This window comes from Ambystoma mexicanum, chromosome 3p (assembly GCF_040938575.1).
Source record: "Ambystoma mexicanum isolate Mex_15411 chromosome 3p, UKY_AmexF1_1, whole genome shotgun sequence".
In the NCBI taxonomy this organism is placed as follows: Eukaryota; Metazoa; Chordata; class Amphibia; order Caudata; family Ambystomatidae; genus Ambystoma; species Ambystoma mexicanum.
Genome location: NC_090925.1, coordinates 1,128,181,664 through 1,128,206,861, shown reverse-complemented (window position 1 = coordinate 1,128,206,861; position 25,198 = coordinate 1,128,181,664). Strand labels below are relative to the sequence as shown.

The 25,198-nt window shown below is 45.0% G+C and overlaps 3 non-coding genes across 3 annotated transcripts; all 3 read right to left on the bottom strand.

Annotated features, from left to right (window-relative positions):
* Positions 1-5,631: 5,631 nt before the first annotated feature.
* On the bottom strand, positions 5,632-5,738 carry LOC138581608 (U6 spliceosomal RNA). Its single transcript, XR_011304669.1, has one exon. It is a non-coding gene; the product is annotated as a U6 spliceosomal RNA (small nuclear RNA).
* Positions 5,739-8,464: 2,726 nt separating this feature from the next.
* LOC138581603 (U6 spliceosomal RNA) lies at positions 8,465-8,571 on the bottom strand. Its single transcript, XR_011304663.1, has one exon. It is a non-coding gene; the product is annotated as a U6 spliceosomal RNA (small nuclear RNA).
* Positions 8,572-24,883: 16,312 nt separating this feature from the next.
* LOC138581597 (U6 spliceosomal RNA) lies at positions 24,884-24,988 on the bottom strand. The gene has a single exon (XR_011304658.1). It is a non-coding gene; the product is annotated as a U6 spliceosomal RNA (small nuclear RNA).
* Between the last annotated feature and the right edge of the window lie 210 nt (positions 24,989-25,198).

Sequence of the window (25,198 nt, the reverse complement as noted above, 5' to 3'; positions counted from 1 at the left end):
AGCTAAAAAAACAATGAGAAATATAAAATCAAATAAAGATCAAACAGCAAACAGAAAGGCAAATTAAAAGTAGGAACTAAAATAAAAATAAGCAAGGCGTTTTAAAATAAAGCAGCCAGCGTGAGTAGTGTGGACATGCACTGGCAAAACACATGTACAGTGTCATTCAGGACGTATCACTGAAGGGCACAACATGAGTACTGGGGCTCTGCTCAGTAACCTTCCATCTTCTAATGGTAAGAGTCGCAGCCCAAGAGAAGGAAGCAGAGCAACATACTACAAAGTAATACAAAAAACAGGTTGGAAGGGAGGAGTCCAGGCATACTCCAAAAACAAGGAAAGAAAATAGGACAAAATCGAAGTTAGGCAACCCCAAATACAAGGAAATAAATACAACTTAAAAAAAAGGGCAGATCAGACACCTCAGGCAGGAACTGCAGCATTGATTACTAGACCACCATCTTAGAATGGCAGAGTCAACAGAAACAAAAGACACAATAAAAGAAACAGGAAGTAGCGGGCCCAGTTCACAAAAACTATGAGTATCGGACAACAAATATTACCAAAGAACTGGGTTTGGCAATATTAAATATAATGAGAAAATACAGGCTAAAAACAGGTAGGACATTTAAATAACGAATAATGAATCAACTGGAAGAACATACATGAACTACATGTAGTAAGAGGAGTGAGGGTCTTATAAGCACACAGGGATGTTGGACCAGAGAAAAAAGAAGAGTGAGGGTCTGTTACGCACACATGGACGTTGGACCAGAGAAAAAAGAATCCTCACGGAGGAAAAAGTTTAAAAGGCAAAGTAGAAAGTAAAGTCGTTAGTTGTCTAAAGATCTTAAGCCAGTAAGGCTGTTATGGTCAGAAACAGGTTGGTTTTAAGAGTTTTAGATTCTGTGCTCTTCCTTGGGACATGATTTCATTGGATACTTTTTACAATATGGAATTTAGTGCCATATAGATTATCCTGGGCCAAGGTATAATAAACTGACTTTAAATCAGTCTTCAGTTAAGATTGAACATTCACTCCTTCCTCTTCAATAATAGAATGCATGCTTGATTGCAGGGCTAGCATTTTAAGAGTCACCTTCATGGGCTATATCAGTTAGTTGCAACATCCTACTGGTTTTAGGAAAGTATTGACTTGGGCCTTGGGATTTTGCCTCTACGACTGTTGCTAGTGGCATTATTTGCCATCCTTCAGGCTAGTGGAGTTATCTCATGCTTGGAAGTGGAGGCTAGAACTGGGTATTTCAAGTGGTTGTTACGCCTTGTTTCTCTTAATCAAGTGATGTGGCTATTACACCTCATTTTGCTTAAGCCCCAAATGGTTGCAAGTATATGGGTTTGGTTCTTACGAAACTGGATTTTCTCTGTCTCTTCAGAGTCTGAGCATCAGAAAGTTAATCTGTAGTATAGATTCAGTTTGTAGTAATGAACTTATTCTACATAATAGGAGTCTAAAAAGCCTAGAATCTCCCTGATTGTTCATTCTTGAAGAAGGAGTTCACAGGTCTTTTTGTAGCCATGCTTTTAGATGTTCAGTCGTCTAGGCGTCTACCTAGGTAAAGGTACTTCGTTGGTCATTGAAAAGACAACACCACCTAAAAAATAAGGCATGTTCTAGTAACACGTTACTCCTTGAGATCTCATTTGCAACTGCGATGTTAGCTAAAGAACTATTTAGCACATGGAGTCCATGTGAATAGTGAAATTAGTTTCCCTTTTACTACTAACATGTAATGTAGTGCCTCTCATTTCAGGGAAGAAAACTAATGAGGATAACACGAGACACAATTTTGAAAATGACCTACTTGCTCTTTCCCGGCCTGTTTTGTGCTTTGTGATTTTAAAATAGTTATTTATGTCACTATGTTTATGCTGTCATATGTTCTTTATCCTGACATGTCAACCTATCATTTTCTAGGATTAAACAAGTTGAACTGCCCCGTACCACCGTGCCATGTGCATGAATCTGTAGACTTGGCCACAAAGGAGAGCTTTGCCATCCGTCTCCATTCTGCCTCCTGGCTGTCCTAGCGTGTTTGGACTGTCAGTTGAATCTAAGTACCAAGTGGATACATATTTTGTTTTTCTAGTGATGTAGTAAACTCTGGCCTAAGCAATACAGAATTACAGGCCCTGAATTTTGAATTTGAAGTCTGAGTTAGTATACACTAAAGCAATACAGAATTACAGGTCCTGAATTTTTAATTTGAAGTCTGATTTAGTATGCACTGAAGAAGGCATTTATTAACCCAAAGTCATATCTCCCAACGCAGGTTAGAGAGTCTAGAATTCAAAAATAATTGTGACACATGCCTGAGAGCAGATTCCAGGCATGGTTCCAGGTTCGGAATCTGTACTTTGCCTTGACTGCATTCCAACAGACTTTGCTTTTGTATATTTTTCTGCATTAGTGCTCTGGTACTGTTCAATCATTATTTGGCACGGTTGTCTGAATGCCCTGGGGTCTCCAGTTGCTTTGGTGGACTCACCTGTCTATTTCCAGCATCTTCAACGATCCTGGTGCCTTCTCATTATGGCCTCCTCTGATCTGGCATGAGGAAAGGGGTGCTGTCTGTGAAATGGGGGAGGACCTTCCAGCATAGGCTTCCTTTCTGAAACAACTGAGTAAAGGTCAGTTGTAGGATATGTGGCTGACCACTGAGGGCATACCTCTAGAAAAGGAACTGGCCGTATCCTCAGCGTACAGAAAGGAGCAGCTAAATGAAACCCCATCAGGTCCAAATGGGGAATAATGTCCTCACAGGAGGAAGGTGCCTTGTAGTATTCTGTTAGGGGATCCAGAATTGCAGACAGGTGCTTGCTTACAGGTTTTTCCTATGGAAGGGTCACCATTTTTATTTTTTAAGAATCCCTAATGCTCTTGAAAGGAAAAGATTTGTGAAGTGTCCAACTTTTTTTAGCAGCCCCTGCTTTATATGTGGGAAATGCATAAATTGTAAAAATGTTTCTGTTAAATCTTGCCAAGTAAACACGCTCAATCCAGTGCCAGTAGCAAGAGTACAGAGAGGTATGAAAGGTGTAAGATTTCCAAGGGAAAGCTTCAGTCCTCCCATCACCAGCTAATTTTCACAGCAAATCTTCAAATATTTGCTAAGAGGGCGTCTTTGGTCCTGCTGCTTCAAACGTGAAACTGCAGTTAAGCCCAACCACCACGACAAGGTAACTCCTGAGGTTGGGAAAAACGACAGTTCACATTTTTGTTTGGAAAAGGTTTACTTTATGGAACTTTTATTTGAATTTCCAAATGCATTTTTATACAGGTGTTAACAAAGACTAGCTACTTATCTTAAATGAAGTTTAGTGATGATTCCCCACCCTTCAGACACTTATGTTTATGGGTGAAGGCAGTTCCTTATTGAGATGCACATGTTTTCATTGCAACTATGCTACGGCTGAATTAATGTGGTCTCCAGGCTTGCCTGTTGCCAGCGTTGCTGCTTGTTATACCCATAGACATGAGAAAAACTCTGTACCTCTGAGTGTATGTGGGCCCATGGCTGGATCAAAGACAAGGCAAAAATAGGAGGTGGCTTAAGAAGTCAGCACAAGAGGCTGCCCGATTGTGCCCTGCAAGCAACAGATGTTGGACCATATTTTAAGATATTCTGAGGCTGATTTCAATGTCAACTTTGCTGCTGATTTAAGGATTGCTCAAACATCGACCCACATCTAGTTTCCTTGGTTATGCCCTGGAAATCTTTTACAGCTTGTATAGGTGGGAGATGATGGGAGTTTATCAAGAGCAACGGGATATAAGGCATGTGTGCCAGAAAAAGCAAGTGTACGATTTTCGTTTAAGAAAGCCGCCTTAACAAGGGAACTTTGGACAACTCTACTGAGAGCAAAAGGATTACACAAAATATAAGGGGGTCAGTGTGTCAAGGAATAGCACATCTGACTATGAGTCAGTTTATTGTAAGTCCAAATCCTACCCTTTTTGACATTTTTCCAGGCTTTTTGTTTCATTTCTTTACAGATCCATTCCTATGGACCTCTGTATTTTCAACTGAGTTTTCATTGTAAGGGAGGGACATACAGTATGCATTAAACATTCCTGGGCAGGGAACAGTCTATGTCAAAACAAGAGTAGCAGACAGCCTAATAAATCATCAGCGGAACCCTCTGGGACTTCCCAAAAAAACATAAAATGATTCCTCTGCATGTATGTTCTTCGAACAGAGCAAGTATTTTGGTTAATGTCAGTGGATAAATGTCACTTTTCCATAGCGCAGAACAACATCACTTGTAAAGGCCCCTTCAACAAAAGCATTACCGCTGTAGAATGCAGTGAAAAGGTGAGGCAGTGTGCAGTCACCCACGACCCTTCACGCCTCTGATCAGCCACGATCGGCAAAGGACCTCTCTATGAGAGCTGAGGGTGGAATTTTTCTGGACCTCGGTAACTTAGGGAGACATGGCTAAAGGGATCCTCAATCAACGGCCCAGCCTTTGCTTTGCGGCCTGTCCGAATATTTCTGTTCTCCAAATTACCTGTTGCTACCCAGGTGTCAGCTGGTGAGATGGAATGACCTCCCAGGAATGATCCTGGCAGATGATTTGCATAGGCACACCCCCTCTTCCTCTCTTAGCCCTGCTTACTCCACAGTAGCAAGTATCTGGGGAAAATATAGTGGTCGAGGTGGGGTAGCAGTAACTAGCAACTCTGAGAAAGTAAATCTGGGGCGCTTGGCGACTTGTGGGAACAACTGCAGAGCTCAGTGCCCAGAACTTTGTGGCACAGGGAGGAGGTCTATGGGATTTCAGTAACTTGGAGAGATGCAACCTGGTCGGGAGTGCGTCAAGTCTCCTTCCTTGCATGTTCCAAGCAACTCAACAAAGCATCAACAGGCTGAGATATCAGCCACAGAGCCCTTTTCCACTTGATTAAAAGCCTAAAAACAGTTCCATGTAAACACATAGCCCCCAAATACCATATTTGCTTTGTTTTCTCTCTCTCTGTCTCTCTCTCTCTCTCTCTCTCTCTGTCTCTCTCTCTCTCCCTCCCTTCTTCCCTCCCTCCCACCCCCTCTTCCTCCCCCGCCCCTCTCCCTCTTCCTCTTCCTTTCCCTACCATTAATTTGAGGTTTTCATGCACTGCAGCACATTGTGACAATGGTATTTCACAAGGGGACTGTTTGAAAGTTACAGAAATCAAAAAAGAAATCAACCAACTAAAAGCAGCCAAATCCGGAGTACACTGCTCAGGCCCAATTAAAGATTAAGGCCGAGAAGCAAATAAAGCTGCAGTTCAGAGCGATGTTTGCAAATAGCACCTTAAAGCAGTTTACGCTGGACTGCACAACAAGGGGGAAAGTGATAATACTGAGTTTGGTAGAATGGGATAAAAAAACAAAAGAAGTGTGCCACTTCTAAAAGTACAAGTCAAGAAATTGAAGGGGACGGGGCTGTTCATTCAGTCAATAGGACTCACAAGTAAAAGGCTCCTGAGGCATTAGTGTTGAATTTGGCACAAAATGTATTGTGTTGTCGTGTAGTATGTATGAACATACAATTTCAATCTTCATTAAGAAAGATGTATTAAAAAATAAAGACTTGCAAATTAAGAAAGTTTCTGTCCTGTCATGTGCCAAAAATAGTGAATGCTTTACGAATGTGCGTGTCAACCTTTAGAGCAGGGACCAATTTAATTTTCACATTATTATTCCAATATTAGTAAATGTGTTGCTGAGGTGCATAGGAATGGATATGTTAAGAAATTAAACAAAAAGCCTGGAAAAAATCCTAGACCTGTTTTTATGGCACACATGCCTAATATCCTGTTGCTCCCGATAAACTCACATCATCTCCCACCAATACAAGCTGTAAAAGATGTCAAGGGCATAGCCAAGGAAACTAGACATGGGTCGAAGGTTGAGCAATCCTTAAATCAGCAGCAAAAATAACATTGAAATCAGCCTCAGAATCTCTTAAAGGATGGGCCAACATTGGTTGCTTGCAGGGCGCAATCGTGCATCCTCTGGTGCTGACGCCTTAAGACAAGCGCAAAGGGAGAGCCAACCAAACCATTGATTAGGACCTCTGGACTGTCTGCCCTTTGACATAAGGACATCTGATATGTCAAACGTTTCAAAAAACACCATTTAGATGTCGGATGGTATGAAATTAAGAGGCAATCAGCAATACATCAGCATTCTTTGCTGCTGTATTGATCTGGTCCTAAAGGGTTTGGTTTAATGCCAATTATGTTTAAAGATAAAAAGATTCATGCTCCAGGGTGAAAATTGAAAATTGACACCCCCTACCCATAACGATGGCTGGGTGATGCAAGCGTGAGAGCATCACAATAGACCCATAGACATGAGAAACACTCTGTACCTCTGAGTGTATGTTGGCCCATGGCTGTATCAAGTACAAGGCAAGAACAGGAAGTGGCTTAAGGCGTCAGTGCCAGAGGCTGTCCGGTTGAGCCCTGTAAGCAACAGATGTTGGACCATCCTTTAAGAGATTCTGAGGCTGATTTCAATGTTAACTTTGCTGCTGATTTAAGGATTGCTCAACCTTCGACCCACGTCTAGTTTGCTAGGATAAGCCCTGGAAATTTTTTACAGCTTGTATTGGTGGGAGACAATGTGAGTTTATCAAGAGCAGAGCAACGGGAAATGAGGCATGTGTGCCACAAAAAGCAGGTCTAGGATTTTTTTTAGAAGAAAGCCGCATTAAGAAGGGAACTTTGGACAACGATACTGAGAGCAAAAGGATTACACAAAAGGAAAGGGGGTCAGTGGGTCAAGGGATAGCACATCTAACTGAGTCAGTTAATTGTAGGTCCAAATCCTACCCGTTTTGACATTTTTCCAGGCTTGTTGTTTCATTTCTTAACAGATCCATTCCTATGTACCTCTGTGCTTTCAAAAGAGTTTTCATTGTAAGGGAGGGCCATACAGTATGCCTTAAACATTTCTGGGCAGGGAAGACTCTATGTAAAAGAAAGAGAGGCAGACTGCTTAATAAATCATCAGCAGGACCCTCTAGACCTTTCCCAAAAAACATAACATTATTTCTCTGCATGTATGTGTGTAGAACAGCGCAAGTAGTTTGGTTAATGTCAGTGGATAATTTTCACTTTCCCACAGCGCAGAACAAAATCGCTTGTACAGGCCCCTTCTACATAAGCATTACCGCTGTAGAAGGCAGTGAAAAGGTGAGGCAGTGTGCAGTCACCCCCGACCCTTCACTCCCCTGATCGGCCCCAATCGGCGAAGGACCTCTCTATGAGAGCTGAGGGTGGAATTTTTCTGGAACTCGGTAATTTAGGGAGGCATGGCTAAAGAGATCCTCAATCAACGGCCCAGCCTTTGCTTTGTGGCCTGTCCGTATATGTCTGTTCTCCAAATTACCTGCCGCTGCCCAGGTGTCAGCTGGTGAGATGGAATGATCTCCCAGGAATTATCCTGGCAGATGATTTGCATAGGCACACCCCCTCTCCCTCTCCTAGCCCTGCTTACTCCACAGTAGCAAGTATCTGGGGAAAATATAGTGGTCGAGGTGGGGTAGCAGTAACTAGCAACTCTGAGAAAGTAAACCTGGGGCGCTTAGCGACTTGTGGGAACAACTGCAGAACTCAGTGCCCAGAACTTTGTGGCACACGGAGGAGGTATGTGGGATTTCAGTAACTTGGAGACATGCAACCTGGTCGGGAGTGCTTCAGGTCTCCTTCCTTGCATGTTCCAAGCAACTCAACAAAGCATGTACCGGCTGAGATTCCAGCCACAGAGCCCCTTTCCACTTGATTAAAAGCCTAAAATCTTTTCCATGTAAACACATAGCCCCCGAATACCATATTTGCTTTGTTTTCTCTCTCTCTGTCTCTCTCTCTCTCTCTGTCTCTCTCTCCCACCGTTTCTTTCTCCCCCTGCCCCTCTCCCTCTTCCTCTTCCTCGCCCTACCATTAATTTGAGGTTTTCATGCACTGCAGCACATTGTGACAATGGTATTTCACAATGGGACTGTTTGAAAGTTACAGAAATCAAAAAAGAAATCAACCAACTAAAAGCAGCTAAATCCGGAATACACTGCTCAGCCCCAATTAAAGATTAAGGCCTAAGTAAGTAAAGACGTAGTTCAGAGCGATGTTTGCAAAAAGCACCTTAAAGCAGTTTACGCTGTAGTGCACAACAAGGGGGGAAGTGATAATACTGAGTTTGGTAAAATGCGATAAAAAACAAAAGAAGCGTGCCACTTCTAAAAGTACAAGTCAAGAAATTGAAGGGGACGGGGCTGTTCATTCAGTCAATAGGATTCACAAGGAAAAGGCTCCTGAGGCATTGGTGTTGAATTTCGTGCAAAATGTATTGTGTTGTCGTGTAATATGTATGAACATAGAATTTCAATCTTCATTAAAAAAGATGTATTAAATAATAAAGACTTGCAAATTAAGAAAGTTTCTGTCCTGTCATGTGCCAAAAATAGTGAATGCTTTACGAATGTGCGTGTCATCCTTTAGAGCAGGGGCCAATTTAATTATCACATTATCATTCCAATATTAATACATGTGTTGCTGAAGCAAGCGCAAAGGGAGAGTCAATCAAACCATTGATTAGGACCTCGAGTCAAGGGTTTGCCATGCCAAATGTCCTTATGTCAGAGGGCAGTAAGTCCAAACACCATTTAGATATCGGGTGGTATGAAATGAAGAGGCAAACAACAATGAATAAGCATTCTTTGCTGCTGTAATGATCTGGTCCTAAAGGATTTGGTTTAATGCCAATTATATTTAAAGATATAAAGATTCATGCTCCAGGGTGCTTGCAAAATGACAACCCCCTCCCCATCACAATGGCTGGGTGATGCAAGCCTGAGAGCATCACAATAGACCCATAGACATGAGAAAAACTCTGTACCTCTGAGTGTATGTTGGCCCATGGCTGTATCAAGGACAAGGCAAGAACAGGAAGTGGCTTAAGGCGTCAGCGGCAGAGGCTGTCTGATTGAGCCCTCTAAACAACAGATGTTGGACCATCCTTTAAGGGATTCTGAGGCTGATTTCAATGTTAACTTTGCTGCTGATTTAAGGATTGCTGAACCTTCGACCCATGTCTAGTTTGCTTGGATCAGCCCTGGAAATCTTTTACAGCTTGTATTGGTGGGAGATGATGTGAGTTTTTTAAGAGCAACGGGATATGAGGTATGTGTGCCATAAAAAGCAGGTCTAGGATTTTTTCTTTTGTCAAAATCTTTTTTATTGACACATTGATAAACATTGAATTCATTCAAAGGAAGACAAATCAATAGCAATGTGCAAAATCACTTAGTCCCAGAAGTATTCAGCTTCTAAAGTTCTAGATTTAAAAAGCATCTACAGTTCCATCTGGGATCTTAATCTTTTCTCGAAAAGGTCCATTGCCCTCGCAACTCTCAGGGATCTAAAAATAGAGCATTATGCTATGAGACTTTCTTATTATGCAATAGATATTTACTCTCAGGCCTAATCAGATAATCAACTTCAACAATTCATAAGTTCGACATTTGTCATTAATCTTACAACTCTGATCAACTTGTAAACAATGCATCAACATTTCATTTTAATGCCTTTGTAATTTCTCTTGTGAATCCGTTTTGTAGCCACCCTTGGGGGTGTAGTATTGCTTTATGTTTCGTAGCGTTCCTGGCAAAAGAAAAGTGTAAGAAGGAGGGAGAGGAAGAAAAAAAAAAATTCTTATCACCATATTTATCCCTGGTTCGCACCTTTGCCCTCCGTGACCCTGCCGTGTCTCTCGATTTTAGATTCATGTGGGCGGGTGTTTCCATGTTTCAAAGGCTTATTAGGGTTGGAGCAGATATTTGACCAGTCTAGGCTGGAAGAACATGTGTTCTTTCTCTGCTACGTGGTCCAGGAAAGGGCCCCAAATGTTTTGGAATTTAGCTGACCAGTTTTCTATAGCAGCCGTCAATTTCTCTACTCCGAGAAGTTCCCATACCTTGACCCACCAGTACGCGATCTGAGGGCCCACCCGCTCTTTCCAAAACCGAGCTCGCGTGATGCGAGCTGCCATCAGTAGTTGTGTAATTGGACTCGTTCTGGGACCAGACTGAGGATAGGTCCCGTCATCAGGGGTGTCTTCCAATATCAGCACTAGTGGGTTCATCGGAAGGAGGGTTCCACAAATGTCTTTAATCTTGGACCTGACCTCCAACCAAAAGGATTGAATGGCCGGGCAATGCCACCATAGGTGCCCCAAATCTCCCTTCGCTCCGCAGCCATGCCAACACACCTCAGGGTATTTTACATTCATCGCATGCAATCTCTGTGGCGAAAAGTACCACCGATAACATATCTTAAGTGCGCATTCCCTGACCATAGTGCATCTAGAGGCCTTATGTGCCCTGTCCCAGATTCTCTGCCAAGACTCTGAGGTGATCTCTTTCCCTAGTTCTCTTTCCCATTCTATCATGTAAGGGAGTTTCTCTCCCTCTGATACATTTTCCAGAAGGCAATAGGTTGTTGTCGCCACTCTATGCGATCGTTGTCCTTCTGAGACCGTTAACTCTAATCCTGTGGGGGTCCTAATGGCAGCCTTCGTTACAACCGGATTAGAAGCCCAGTGTCTGAGTTGGATGTATTTTAATCTCTCTGTCTCTGCGAGGTCGAATTTCTCCTTACATTGAATGAAGGTCAAGGGGCTGTTATCGGCGTAGAGCTCTTGCAATCTCAAGGTTTCCGTTTTGGACCAATTGCAGTATGATTTAGGTTGAAGTCCCGGAGTGAAGGCTGGGTTCTGGGTGATTGGGGTCAGAGGGCCTAATCCCGGGGTGATCCCTCTTAACTTTTAATGTCTGTCCCAGCAGTGGAGTGTAGCTCCTGTAGTTGGGAGAAGAGGTCTCCGGGAGGCCCGAACTTCTCGCGGTATAAAAGGGAGATGGGAAAGGGGAGCGTCTGTGAGCAGTTGTTCAATACCCTGCCATTTGGGGGGGGTCGGATTGGATAGCCCAGCCCAGGATGGGGGCAATTTGGGATGCCCTATAGTATCTCAGGATAGAGGGGACCCCCAATCCTCCCAGCTGCCTGCTTCTCGTGAGGATCTTATGCTGAATTATGTGCATTTTACGCTGCCAAATAAAGCGGCATATTTCTTTCTGTAAAGCATGTAGGTCCCGCTCTAGAATTTGGACCGGAAGGGCTTGGAATGTGTACAGAAGCCGGGGCAGTAGGGTCATTTTAATGGCGTTTATGCGCCCTAACCATGATATTTCTTGAAGGGCCCATTTTTGCAGGGATTCCTTTGCATCTTTTATCAGTGAAGGGATGTTGGCTTTCACCAGTCCCGAGTATGTCGGAGTTAGGTGTACGCCCAGGTAAGTGATTTTGGAGTTTCCCCAGCTAAGAGCGAAAGTGTTCTGTAGGGCGTTTAAGACCTGTGAGGATTCGGACAAGTTCAGGCCCTTTGATTTGGCTTTGTTTATTGTGAATCCCGAGATCTGTCAAAACAGTCAAGCAGGCCCATAAGTGTGGGACTGAGGTTTGAGCCTCCTTTAGGAAACAGAGCACATCATCTGCATAGAGCGCTACTTTATGACTCTGGTCTTCTACTTCGAACCCTTGGATCTCGGGGTGGAGGCGGATGTGTTGAGCCAGTGGTTCCATTGCCAGGGCAAAGACCAGTGGCAACAGGGGGCACCCTTGTCTGGTTCCCCTGCCGAGGGGTATCTGTGGTGTCCAATGTGCATTGATTCGTACTCTGGTGGAGGGAATTTGAGAATTGGACAGCACCAACTTAGAGAATTGTGGGCCAAAGCCAAAACCTTCCAGGACCAGTTGCAGATAGTCCCATGACATGCTATCAAAGGCCCGATGTGCATCTAGGGAGAGCAATGAAAAGGGGCCTGATAGGGTGAGGGCCAGAGATATTAAGTCAATTGCTCTCCGGATGTTATCATGGGCTGCCCGGCCCTGGATAAAACCCGTCTGGTCCCTATCTATTATTGTGGGTAGCACTTCCCCCAGTCGCTGCGCTTTAATTTCACTGAACAGTTTGGCATCCGTGTTAAGCAAAGCTATGGGCCCGTAGGATGCGCAATCCTCCGGATCTTTCCCCGGTTTTAAGATTAAGGTAGTGTTTGATTCTGCCATGGACGGAGTGACCGACCCGGAATCCCATACCACGTTAAATAATCTTGTGAGGCGCGGTATGAGTTCCTTGGCAAAGATTTTGTAGAACTTGTTTGTGAATCCGTCTGGGCCCGGAGCCTTGCCCACAGGGAGGGCTTTGATAGTGCATTCAACTTCTTCTGTGGATTTTGGGGCTTCTAAGGATTCTGATAGCGCTTGTGGCAGCCGGGGGAGATCCGCCTTATTTATGAACTCTTTGGCAGACTGTGGGTCCCCTTTATGCGGGGTCGCATGTTCCCTGAAGAATTCTTCTATAATACGGCGTTTACCTTCCTCAGAATAGGTGCTTTTGCCTGATATGTCCCGCAGAGATTCTATTCTGTTTTGTTTGGTTTGTTTACCCAATTTGGCTGCCAAAAGCTTATTAGCCTTATTTCCCCTCGTATAAAAGAATTGATTGGTGCGCATCATCCCATAGGCCGCCCTCCCCATGTGTTGCGTTTCGAGGGCTTTTTTCGCCATCCTCATGTCTCGCAGAGCCCGCCGAGAGGGTTTCTTTTTATGTGCTTCCTCTAGTTTCTGGGCTTCCCCCTCCAACTGTTCCCGCAGTAAACCCCGGGCTCTCCCCCGTTGTGCTGTTTGTTCTATTAAATGACCCCTAAACACTGCCTTACTAGCGTCTCAGATCGTGCTCCAGCTCACCTCCCCGGTATCATTCTCTGCACAGTACAACTCTATTGTTTCTCTGATGTGGGTAGGCACCACTAGGTCATCGAATAGAAATTCATTCAGTCTCAAAGGGGGTTTTGTACGGAGGAGAGGCTGAAGGGGAGTTATTCACAATAGGACTGGGGAGTGGTCTGCCAGCGCTTCTGGGAGAATGTCCACCTCTAATACATTTTCAATGAGCGTATCTGCCAACATAAACATGTCCAGCCTCGAAAACCCCCCATGAACTGCTGAGAAATATGTGTAATCCCTTTCATCTCGATGACAAAATCTCCACACCTCAATCAGAGAGTGGTCTTTCAGTAGTGCGCTAAGGGCCCTAAAGTTGTTCCTGTCATGGGGTGTTGGGGCCAGTGTTTTATCGACCAAAGAGTTAATCACTGCATTAAAGTCTCCCCCTAGTATCACTTGATACTTGAATACTTGATACTACCGACTTGAAACACTTGTGTATAGGCGCGTTACAAATGCCATTTCATATATCATTCTCCTTTTGCGTGGCCAAATATGGCTTTCGAGAGTTTCATAAAGAATCGGTCTTGGTTAGTGTTTGGAGCATAAATAGAGACCAGTGTTTCCCTTCGGCCATCTAAAGTGGCATTCACCAAGAGAAACCTTCCCTCTTCATCTCGGACCCTTCCCAAGGTCCTGAATGCGATCCCCTTGCGGACCAAGATGGCAACCCCTCGAATTTAGTGGGGTATAACTTACCATTTAAGCGGAATTCATCCTCCGGTTTTAAGTGGGTCTCTTGAAAGGAACAAGAAGGATGCGTCTAGGGATTTCAGTCTGTGGAGGAGAGATTTACGTTTCAGAGGGGAATTCAGGTCTTGTACATTAAGTGATATAAATTTATAGTTAAGGGCTGCCATATTGTGGTCATTTGGGTTCTCGCCTCAAAACAGTGGAAAACTTCATTAGGTCATTCATTCGATCCCGTATGAAAAAGGATTGTGGTGAGTCGGACCATAAAATCCCTTCTGAGTTTCCCCGGTAGGGTCATAAACATGAAATGGAAAACAATAAGTAGGGCAAAAATAGAAAAAGCCGATTAAATCTACTACTATCAACCAAAATTGAGCATTTTTGGGTCTTTTCAATAGTTTAACCAGATTCAAAGTCTGGCGGGCGCCATCCATTCCGGCGCCCAAGTCAATTATTAATAACAGAGTTTTCTGACACTCAACTCTAACTCAACAAGAGGTGAAGAACAGCGGGGGTTATCCTAAACTCCAGCGGATTTCCCATGTGGTGTGATGGTTCCCCTCCGGCCCCCAGGCAGGGTTACAACCATGGCATCCCCGGAGCAATCAACCAGGGTTCCACGTATTCGACCGTGCACTCTCAATAAAGAATGTACCTCTCACGCTCAGACGGCTCAAGTCGCTGCCCAACTTTCTCCTTCTATTGATGCTGGGGTGGAGTTTTCTCCCGGCACCTCGGCTATTTACTTGGGACTGGAATTTCGAGGTGGGTTTCCCGTGGTTTGTGGTCGTCGCCGGGATCTCCCCCATCCCGTTTTTGCTGGCTGGCGTAGGGTAGAGCCCTTAGTCTCCTAAGGCTGGGGACTGGAGTCAGAATCCACGGATGAGTCGGCCATCAAGCTTTTAGCTTCTTCCTCTGTGGAGATTATGTGATGTTGATTGTGTAGTTCAAACATCAGCTTGCAGGGGAACCCCCAACGGTAGCAAATCTTTCGGGCTCTCAACCAGGATGTTACCCTCTGTAGGCGTAGTCTGCACGCCAAAGTATAGGGAGCCTAGTCCTGAAAGAATTGGATCTTCGCACCCTGGAAAGTTATGCAGCCTGCATCCCTGACTGCGGCCATGATGTCTTCTTTCTGACGGTAGAAGTGCACACGGGTGAGCACATCTGGGAATAGATTTTTCCTCATTTGAGCTGATGAGTACACCCGGTGGGTTCTATCTAATTTTATCTCTTCATTCGGATGAAGTGCCAAGAGGGTTCTAAACATGGTTTCTACATATTCAGCCAGATCTCGATCATCTATCTGCCGGGGGATCCCCCGAAGGAGCACTGTGTTCCGTCTCGATCTGTTTTCTAAATCGGCCTGTTTTGTCCAGATATCCTCAAGGTGCTCCTCGATGGCCTTTACCCTTCCCGTCTGGGCTTCGTTATCATGGGATTGCACACAGGTTACATTTTCAAGGTCGTTGACTCTGGACTCCAAACCCCCTAAGTGGGACGTGAGGTCTGCCAGTGACTGAGCCAGGGAGTCCTTGGAGGTCTTAATTTCCTTTTTGATCTTGTGAGTGATGTCATGTTTAAACAACTTCAACATACCCTCTAGTTCTTCCCTGGACATTGCCATCTCGGAGATCGGTTTAGCGGTCGAAGCCGGGAGGATTTCAGTGACAATGTGAGTGGAGGGTGGATGTGTTGTCAGATAGGACTGAATACCGCATGCTTTCTTTCTCGCCTCTGTTTTGGGCATCCCTTGGCGATATTGCACTTGATTATGCCGGCTGCCAGGAGTTTTCAAGTTAAGAGGCGTGCAGGGGCTCGTTGTGATTAAGCCCAGTGAAGTATGGGGAAGTTTCAGTGGGTTGAATGTATGGAAAGGCTGATGTGATCCCAATCCCTGGTTCAGGGACCTCTTATAATGATCTGGCGCCTATAACACACCACTCCCGCTCCATATTCAGACACTCACCGGGCCTTATGCATATGTCCGCTGGATTTTCCGCCTCGCCTTCAGCGCCTCGCATTCGGGGTGCCTTCTCCCCGTGTGGTGTTCCGAGGAGGTTTTCTCCCTCTCCGACTCTCCACTGTTCCGAGGGTTGCTGTTTCCTCAGTATATTAGGGCGACAGGCTTTTCGCGGTCCGCCCGTAATCAGCTCGCATTCGATTTCCTTCAAGGGATTTCCCAGGTTCCGACAGCGGCCACAGTCGGGGACCCTGTATCGCCGCTCGTGTCACCTTGAGCGGAGCTCCAGGGGCCAGCGCCGTGCTATTCCTGGGCACTGAGGTCTAGGACGGACATCTCCCATTTAATGCGACGCTCTCTTCAGGGGCCCCGGCTGCCGCACTGTCCACCACAAGCGTAGCTCCAGGATGCCAGCCCTATGCTACGTCCGAGCTCCGCCGCCGAGGACAACAGGAGAAGCGGGTTACGCTATGTCTCTGGGGATCCTTCAGCGAGATCGAGGGTCAGCTGGCCTCCGTTCCGCTCACCCCACTGGTCGCTCATCCCTCCTCCGCCACCGCACCCTGGGTTTCCCTCCCTTCGAGCCGATTCAACTCGGGACCCAGGCTTCAGTAATGATTCTTCCCAGGCGTTGATGGCGTTCGGTGGGTCGCATCCTCTGCGCGGCTCGGTCCGTCCTCTTACCAGGGGTGATTTAGGCACACACCGCCATTTTGTTGTTGGCCCCGGTCAGTTATTATGTTCATATGAGGGAGTTTGTAGATCTAAACCCCATCAAAGGCATCAGCTTCCTTTCTTCTTCCCTCCGGAGTCAGAATCGGGCGAAAACTCTCTAATTAAACGGTTGAAATGACATGACTCGGGCGTTACGGAGCGGAGCTCACAGGAAACACGGCCGCATAGCGTGCTTCCTAGCCAAGCCCCCCTCGGTCTAGGATTTTTTTAATAAGAAAGCCGCTTTAAGAAGGGAACATTGGACAACAATACTGAGAGCAAAAGTATTACACACAAGGTAAGGGGGTCAGTGGGTCAACGAATAGCACATTTGAGTGTGAGTCAGTTTATTGTAAGTCCAAATTCTACCTGTTTTGACATTTTCCAGGCTTTCTGTTTCATTTCTTAACAGATCCATTCCTATGTACCTCTGTGTTTTGAACAGAGTTTTCATTGTAAGGGAGGGACATACAGTATGCCTTAAACATTCCTTGGCAGGGAAGACTATGTAAAAGCAAGAGTAGCGTACAGCTTAATAAATAATCAGCAGGATACTCTAGACCTTCCCCAAAAAACAGAAAATAATTTCTCTGCATGTATGTGTATTGAACAGCGCAAGTAGTTTGGTTAATGTCAGTGGATAAATGTCACTTTCCCACAGCGCAGAACAAAATCACTTGTACAGGCCCCTTCTGTAGAAAGCAGTGAAAAGGTGAGGCAGTGTGCAGTCACCCCCGACCCTTCACGTCCCTGAGCGGCCACGATCGGCCAAGGACCTCTCTACGAGAGCTGAGGGTGGAATTTTTCTGGACCTCGGTAACTTAGGTAGACATGGCTAAAGGGATCCTCAATCAACGGCCCAGCCTTTGCTTTGTGGCCTGTCCGAATATTTCTGCTCTCCAAATTACCTGTTGCTGCCCAGGTGTCAGCTGGTGAGATGGAATGAACTCCCAGGAATGATCCTGGCAGATGATTTGCATAGGCACATCCCCTCTCCCTCTCTTAGACCTGCTTACTCCACAGTAGCAAGTATCTGGGGAAAATATAGTGGTCAAGGTGGGGTAGCAGTAACTAGCAACTCTGAGAAAGTAAATCTGGGGCGCTTGGCGACTTGTGGGAACAACTGCAGAGCTGAGTGCCCAGAACTTTGTGGCACAGGGAGGAGGTATGTGGGATTTCAGTAACTTAGAGACATGCAACCAGCTCGGGAGTGCTTCAGGTCTCCTTCCTTGCATGTTCCAAGCAACTCAACAGAGCATCAACAGGCTGAGATACCAGTCACAGAGCCCCTTTCCACTTGATGATTAAAAGCCTAAAATCTTTTCCATGCAAACACATAGCCCCCGAATACCATATTTTCTTTGTATTCTTTCTCTCTGTCTCTCTCTCTCTCTCTCTCTCTCTCTCTCTCTTTTTCTCTCTCCCACCCTCCCTCCTTCCCTCTCTCTTCCCCCCATCTCACTCTTCCTCTTCCTCTCCCTACCATTAATTTGAGGTTTTCATGCACTGCAGCACAATGTGACAATGGTATTTCACAATGGGACTGTTTGAAAGTTACAGAAATCAAAAAATAAATCAACCAACTAAAAGCATTTGTAGTATCGGGGATGGTAAGAAGACATCTGGATTCAGGTAAGGCACAGGAGGCCAGTATATATAAAAGGAGTAAGTGTATTTATAAGTTACAGAGTTACAGGGCTAGTTATATAGAAAGGGGCAGGGAGCTAAATAGATGACATCCTTTCAGTAAGGTTCTCCCATCCTGTGTCCCCAACTGTAGTTCTTGGAAACCTCAGGTCCCATTACATTCCATATGACATAGCTGTATTTTACCATCAGCACTGTGTGCACCCAGTGCAGATAGATAGCTACAATACTGCACATCTCCCTCTCTTCAATTGAATACACAAACATAATATCATAAACCAGGCATTCAGAGAGACTTCCAAAATTACAACATCCTCCACATCTGTAAAACCTATACAACATTCACAACCAAGTAAGCGTATCCACATTCACATAACTAACATTCAAAACAATCAGATACACAAATCACCACCTGCCCGGGACTGCCACTCCCGGGCCTCACAGCTGCCACCTGCAAGCACATACATTCCTTGCCACACTCTGCATCATCAGTGCGTATCTCCTCCCACTCCATCTGCCACATGGTGACAAGGGTCTGCCACACCCAGCACAACCGCGTACTCACGCAACCATCAGGAACTAACTAACATTCTTCTGGACCATATATTTTATCCTTATCAACATTTGCCTCACAACCATAACTGCATAACTACATACAGCACCATTCCTCTCCGAAACACCTGTGGTTTGCGCCATCACATATTCACATACACACCCTGCCATAAGAAACAATGAAAAGTGGGAAAATGCAGAAAAGAAAACTCACAAAACAAAGATCACATTGAAACAACGCAGCTGGAAAAGAACAGCGCGAGAGAATACACCGCGACAGAGACTGATCAGATCTGAGTCCAAGTGCAAAAGATCTTTGAAAACAAAATTGTTTTGAATGCAGCCAAAAATTGAAAGCAGTTTTACAAAGGTAGCGGGCGCCCCTCTCTCGCAAGAACAGACATGATAACCTGTTCAGTGGTTTTTAACCACTTGAGAGTTCGCAGCCACTGCTTTTACTCACTGTGCCTTTCACAGATGGGAAATATCCATTTGCATATCAGTCTTTGTCCTGCCCAGGGGCAGTCCAGCACCGAAATACAATGGCAATTCCAATCTGAACGAGAGTACCACCAGCAACCCCATACACGTGTTTCACCCTTGTTGGGGATCATCAGTGAGGTGAAGCTGATGCCTCTCTAAGCACAGTGAGAGGGAGACCACGTCTGGTTGCCCCCAGGAGACCTAGGGTTACCAATCCCAGGTTCCTTAAAAAATAGTTTTACAAAGGTAGCGGGCGCCCCTCTCTCGCAAGAACAGACATGATAACCTGTTCAGTGGTTTTTAACCACTTGAGAGTTCGCAGCCACTGCTTTTACTCACTGTGCCTTTCACAGATGGGAAATATCCATTTGCATATCAGTCTTTGTCCTGCCCAGGGGCAGTCCAGCACCGAAATACAATGGCAATTCCAATCTGAACGAGAGTACCACCAGCAACCCCATACACGTGTTTCACCCTTGTTGGGGATCATCAGTGAGGTGAAGCTGATGCCTCTCTAAGCACAGTGAGAGGGAGACCACGTCTGGTTGCCCCCAGGAGACCTAGGGTTACCAATCCCAGGTTCCTTAAAAAATAGTTTTACAAAGGTAGCGGGCGCCCCTCTCTCGCAAGAACAGACATGATAAACTGTTCAGTGGTTTTTAACCACTTGAGAGTTCGCAGCCACTGCTTTTACTCACTGTGCCTTTCACAGATGGGAAATATCCATTTGCATATCAGTCTTTGTCCTGCCCAGGGGCAGTCCAGCACCGAAATACAATGGCAATTCCAATCTGAACGAGAGTACCACCAGCAACCCCATACACGTGTTTCACCCTTGTTGGGGATCATCAGTGAGGTGAAGCTGATGCTTCTCTAAGCACAGTGAGAAGGAGACCACGTCTGGTTGCCCCCAGGAGACCTAGGGTTACCAATCCCAGGTTCCTTAAAAAATAGTTTTACAAAGGTAGCGGGCGCCCCTCTCTCGCAAGAACAGACATGATAACCTGTTCAGTGGTTTTTAACCACTTGAGAGTTCGCAGCCACTGCTTTTACTCACTGTGCCTTTCACAGATGGGAAATATCCATTTGCATATCAGTCTTTGTCCTGCCCAGGGGCAGTCCAGCACCGAAATACAATGGCAATTCCAATCTGAACGAGAGTACCACCAGCAACCCCATACACGTGTTTCACCCTTGTTGGGGATCATCAGTGAGGTGAAGCTGATGCCTCTCTAAGCACAGTGAGAGGGAGACCACGTCTGGTTGCCCCCAGGAGACCTAGGGTTACCAATCCCAGGTTCCTTAAAAAATAGTTTTACAAAGGTAGCGGGCGCCCCTCTCTCGCAAGAACAGACATGATAACCTGTTCAGTGGTTTTTAACCACTTGAGAGTTCGCAGCCACTGCTTTTACTCACTGTGCCTTTCACAGATGGGAAATATCCATTTGCATATCAGTCTTTGTCCTGCCCAGGGGCAGTCCAGCACCGAAATACAATGGCAATTCCAATCTGAACGAGAGTACCACCAGCAACCCCATACACGTGTTTCACCCTTGTTGGGGATCATCAGTGAGGTGAAGCTGATGCCTCTCTAAGCACAGTGAGAGGGAGACCACGTCTGGTTGCCCCCAGGAGACCTAGGGTTACCAATCCCAGGTTCCTTAAAAAATAGTTTTACAAAGGTAGCGGGCGCCCCTCTCTCGCAAGAACAGACATGATAACCTGTTCAGTGGTTTTTAACCACTTGAGAGTTCGCAGCCACTGCTTTTACTCACTGTGCCTTTCACAGATGGGAAATATCCATTTGCATATCAGTCTTTGTCCTGCCCAGGGGCAGTCCAGCACCGAAATACAATGGCAATTCCAATCTGAACGAGAGTACCACCAGCAACCCCATACACGTGTTTCACCCTTGTTGGGGATCATCAGTGAGGTGAAGCTGATGCCTCTCTAAGCACAGTGAGAGGGAGACCACGTCTGGTTGCCCCCAGGAGACCTAGGGTTACCAATCCCAGGTTCCTTAAAAAATAGTTTTACAAAGGTAGCGGGCGCCCCTCTCTCGCAAGAACAGACATGATAACCTGTTCAGTGGTTTTTAACCACTTGAGAGTTCGCAGCCACTGCTTTTACTCACTGTGCCTTTCACAGATGGGAAATAACCATTTGCATATCAGTCTTTGTCCTGCCCAGGGGCAGTCCAGCACCGAAATACAATGGCAATTCCAATCTGAACGAGAGTACCACCAGCAACCCCATACACGTGTTTCACCCTTGTTGGGGATCATCAGTGAGGTGAAGCTGATGCCTCTCTAAGGTGCAACCAGACGTGGTCTCCCTCTCACTGTGCTTAGAGAGGCATCAGCTTCACCTCACTGATGATCCCCAACAAGGGTGAAACACGTGAGGTGAAGCCGATGCCTCTCTAAGCACAGTGAGAGGGAGACCACGTCTGGTTGCCCCTTAGAGAGGCATCAGCTTCACCTCACTGATGATCCCCAACAAGGGTGAAACACGTGTATGGGGTTGCTGGTGGTACTCTCGTTCAGATTGAAATTGCCATTGTATTTCGGTGCTGGACTGCCCCTGGGCAGGACAAAGACTGATATGCAAATGGATATTTCCCATCTGTGAAAGGCACAGTGAGTAAAAGCAGTGGCTGCGAACTCTCAAGTGGTTAATAACCACTGAACAGGTTATCATGTCTGTTCTTGCGAGAGAGGGGCGCCCGCTACCTTTGTAAAACTATTTTTTAAGGAACCTGGGATTGGTAACCCTAGGTCTCCTGGGGGCAACCAGACGTGGTCTCCCTCTCACTGTGCTTAGAGAGGCATCAGCTTCACCTCACTGATGATCCCCAACAAGGGTGAAACACGTGTATGGGGTTGCTGGTGGTACTCTCGTTCAGATTGAAATTGCCATTGTATTTCGGTGCTGGACTGCCCCTGGGCAGGACAAAGACTGATATGCAAATGGATATTTCCCATCTGTGAAAGGCACAGTGAGTAAAAGCAGTGGCTGCGAACTCTCAAGTGGTTAATAACCACTGAACAGGTTATCATGTCTGTTCTTGCGAGAGAGGGGCGCCCGCTACCTTTGTAAAAATTGAAAGCATCCAAGGTTTAAAAACATGTTAGGCCAAGGAATCTAAACCGGTAAAATGTTCATATGCATGCCATAAGTAATATGCCCAACAATTGTATACATACCATGCAACATTCGTGTCACATTTAACCATAGGGCTCTCTCATTTAACATGAAAATCACTAAACATTTTCACTCGTGTATTACATGGCATCAGAACGATGCTGTGCCAAATATATTGTACTCTAACATGGCATCAGAGCGATGCTGTGCCACTTGAATTATACCCATTACAATCCACATCATTGACAATACATCATTAATGAACATATTTCCCCTTTGTATTGATAACACATTTAAAATATCAATATGCATTGCAAATATATATATATGAAATGCAGCATTTGAAGACCTGACAATCCTATAATATTGTTAAACACTACCCACAGGAAAAAAACATTTTTTTCTTTGTGTTGTTTGTTGGTTAGGTTGTTGGAGTGATATAGTGTTATGCATAAACCCACACAACCACTCTCCCTCATAAAGTAAATGCAATCACCAATTGCACTCTGTCACCCTTTTAAATATTAGGACTTACCATTCCATACAACCATGGCACAATCCACTTCATAAAGTACATCAGCTTAAACCATAAATAATAATAATACATTGCTTCCGAAATAAACGTGCATTTGAATTCCATTAAGATTTTGAGAAACATAACTCATCAAAACTGCAAAATGTCCATGAATTGCACGAAGAAATATAATTGCAGCAAACAAAACATGACCGAACTACTAAGTACAATGAAACAACTGTTGCACAGTCCATGAATTGCACGTAGAATAAGTTCTGTTAAAGGAAGAAAACAAAAACAGTACCTTAATAGTTTCTCCAAGACGGAACGGAAAGCATTACTGGTGTTACACAAATAACACAAGACTTTCAAAACTAACGATGGACGCTGTAATACTTGGCCCACGGATGCACTGCAATTCATTTTCATTTCCTGAAACATCCGATCAGTTGATTTATTTTGCTCCTGCACATCCGATGCAGTCATATTATAAAAAGGACATAACTCACGGAACGTCTTTCTGAACGGATTCGGGAGGCATCTTCACATGTTGTTTCTTTAAACAGAGGAGAATATTTCCTGTAAACGTCATCGCGCAAGCCCACGCTGCAAGGGCTGTTCCTCTATCGATAAACAGTTGTGATGTGGAATGAGACGAAACGTTGCTCTGAACTGCAACACGCTTCGGAATACTCAGTTTAAACATTCCAGACTTCTCCAGCATAAACAGAACATTCTGCAACGTCATCATTCTACCAGATACGCAGCTGTGTGCAGATCACAGGAGTCACATTATGAATGGGGTCGCCGCTGCGTATTTAGCCATCATTAAGGTCTCCAAATTCACTAAGATTAGACAGCGCACAGAGTGCAAATCAGCTGGCCTGTGACCCACGCGCAATAAACACAAGAGAAAATAACTATTTCTTGCCCTGTTACAAACACTGTTCCGGCAGCTCCGGTGAAGCCCATATTTTAATCCATTCTTGCAGCGCCCCCCAACGGGCATGCACAGCCATTATAATCAGCAGCACTCCTCGGCACACAACTGCGATTTGGCTGCCTGCCAACTTAATGTCAGGGCTTATACCAGATGTAGCTGCCATCAGGAACTTCAACTTTCATACCAGCTGGTACACAGGGTATGAGCCCTGTAACTCGGCAGCTGTATTGAACAACATAGCCCTTAATTCAAACGCTGCTGCAGCTCACCAGCCATGCCGCACAGTACCTTATTTGACAGCAAAACGGGATGCTCCTCAACAGTCTTTTGCGTGCCGGTTGCCTGCCATATAATTATGAAATAGCAGGACTTATACCTTGCGCAGCATACAATGGAATCCTCTTATAGGAAACCGGCGCTGGGCATCATCACTGCTGGGCTCATCATGGACAGCTGGCAAAAGCATTTTCTTCACGCCAGGAGTCAGCAGATGGACTTCAGTGTGTCCTTTTATATTTGGATCAACAGGCTATATGTAGTAATTTATCTGGAACCAGGAAACACCTGTTAATCGCATCCTCGTCGCCATTTGTAGTATCGGGGATGGTAAGAAGACATCTGGATTCAAGTAAGGCACAGGAGACCAGTATAAATAAAAGGAGTACGTTTATTTATACGTTACAGAGTTACAGGGCTAGTTATATAGAAAGGGGCAGGGAGCTAAATAGATGACATCCTTTCAGTAAGGTTCTCCCATCCTGTGTCCCCAACTGTAGTTCTTGGAACCCTCAGGTCTCATCGCATTCCATATGACATAGCTGTATTCTACTATCAGCACTGTGTACACCCAGTGCAGATAGATAGCTACAATACTACAGTTTTCATGCACTGCAGCACATTGTGACAATGGTATTTCACAATGGGACTGTTTGAAAGTTACAGAAATCAAAAAAGAAATCAACCAACTAAAAGCAGCCAAATCCGGAGTACACTGCTCAGCCCCAATTAAAGATTAAGTCCTAAGTAAGTAAAGCTGTAGTTCAGAGCGATGTTTGCAAATAGCACCTTAAAGCAATTTACGCTGGAGTGCACAACAAGAGGGAAAGTGATAATACTGAGTTTGGTAGAATGGGATAAAAAAACAAAAGAAGCGTGCAACTTCTAAAAGTACAAGTCAAGAAATGGAAGGGGACGGGGCTGTTCATTCAGTCAATAGGACTCACAGGTAAAGGCTCCTGAGGCATTAGTGTTGAATTTGGCGCAAAATGTATTGTGTTGTCGTGTAATATGTATGAACATACAATTTCAATCTTCATTAAAAAAGATGTATTAAAAAATAAAGACTTGCAAATTAAGAAAGTTTCTGTCCTGTTATGTGTCAAAAATAGTGAATGCTTTACGAATGTGAGTGTCATCCTTTAGAGCAGGGGCCAATTTAATTTTCACTTTATCATTCCAATATTAATACATGTGTTGCTAAAGCAAGCGCAAAGGGAGAGTCAATCAAACCATTGATTAGGACCTCTAGTCAAAGGTTTGCCATACCAAATGTCCTTATGTCAGAGGGCAGAAAGTCGAAACACCATTCAGATATCGGGTGGTATGAAATGAAGAGGCAAACAACAATTAATAAGCATTCTTTGCTGCTGTAATGATCTGGTCCTAACAGATTTGGTTTAATGCCAATTATATTTA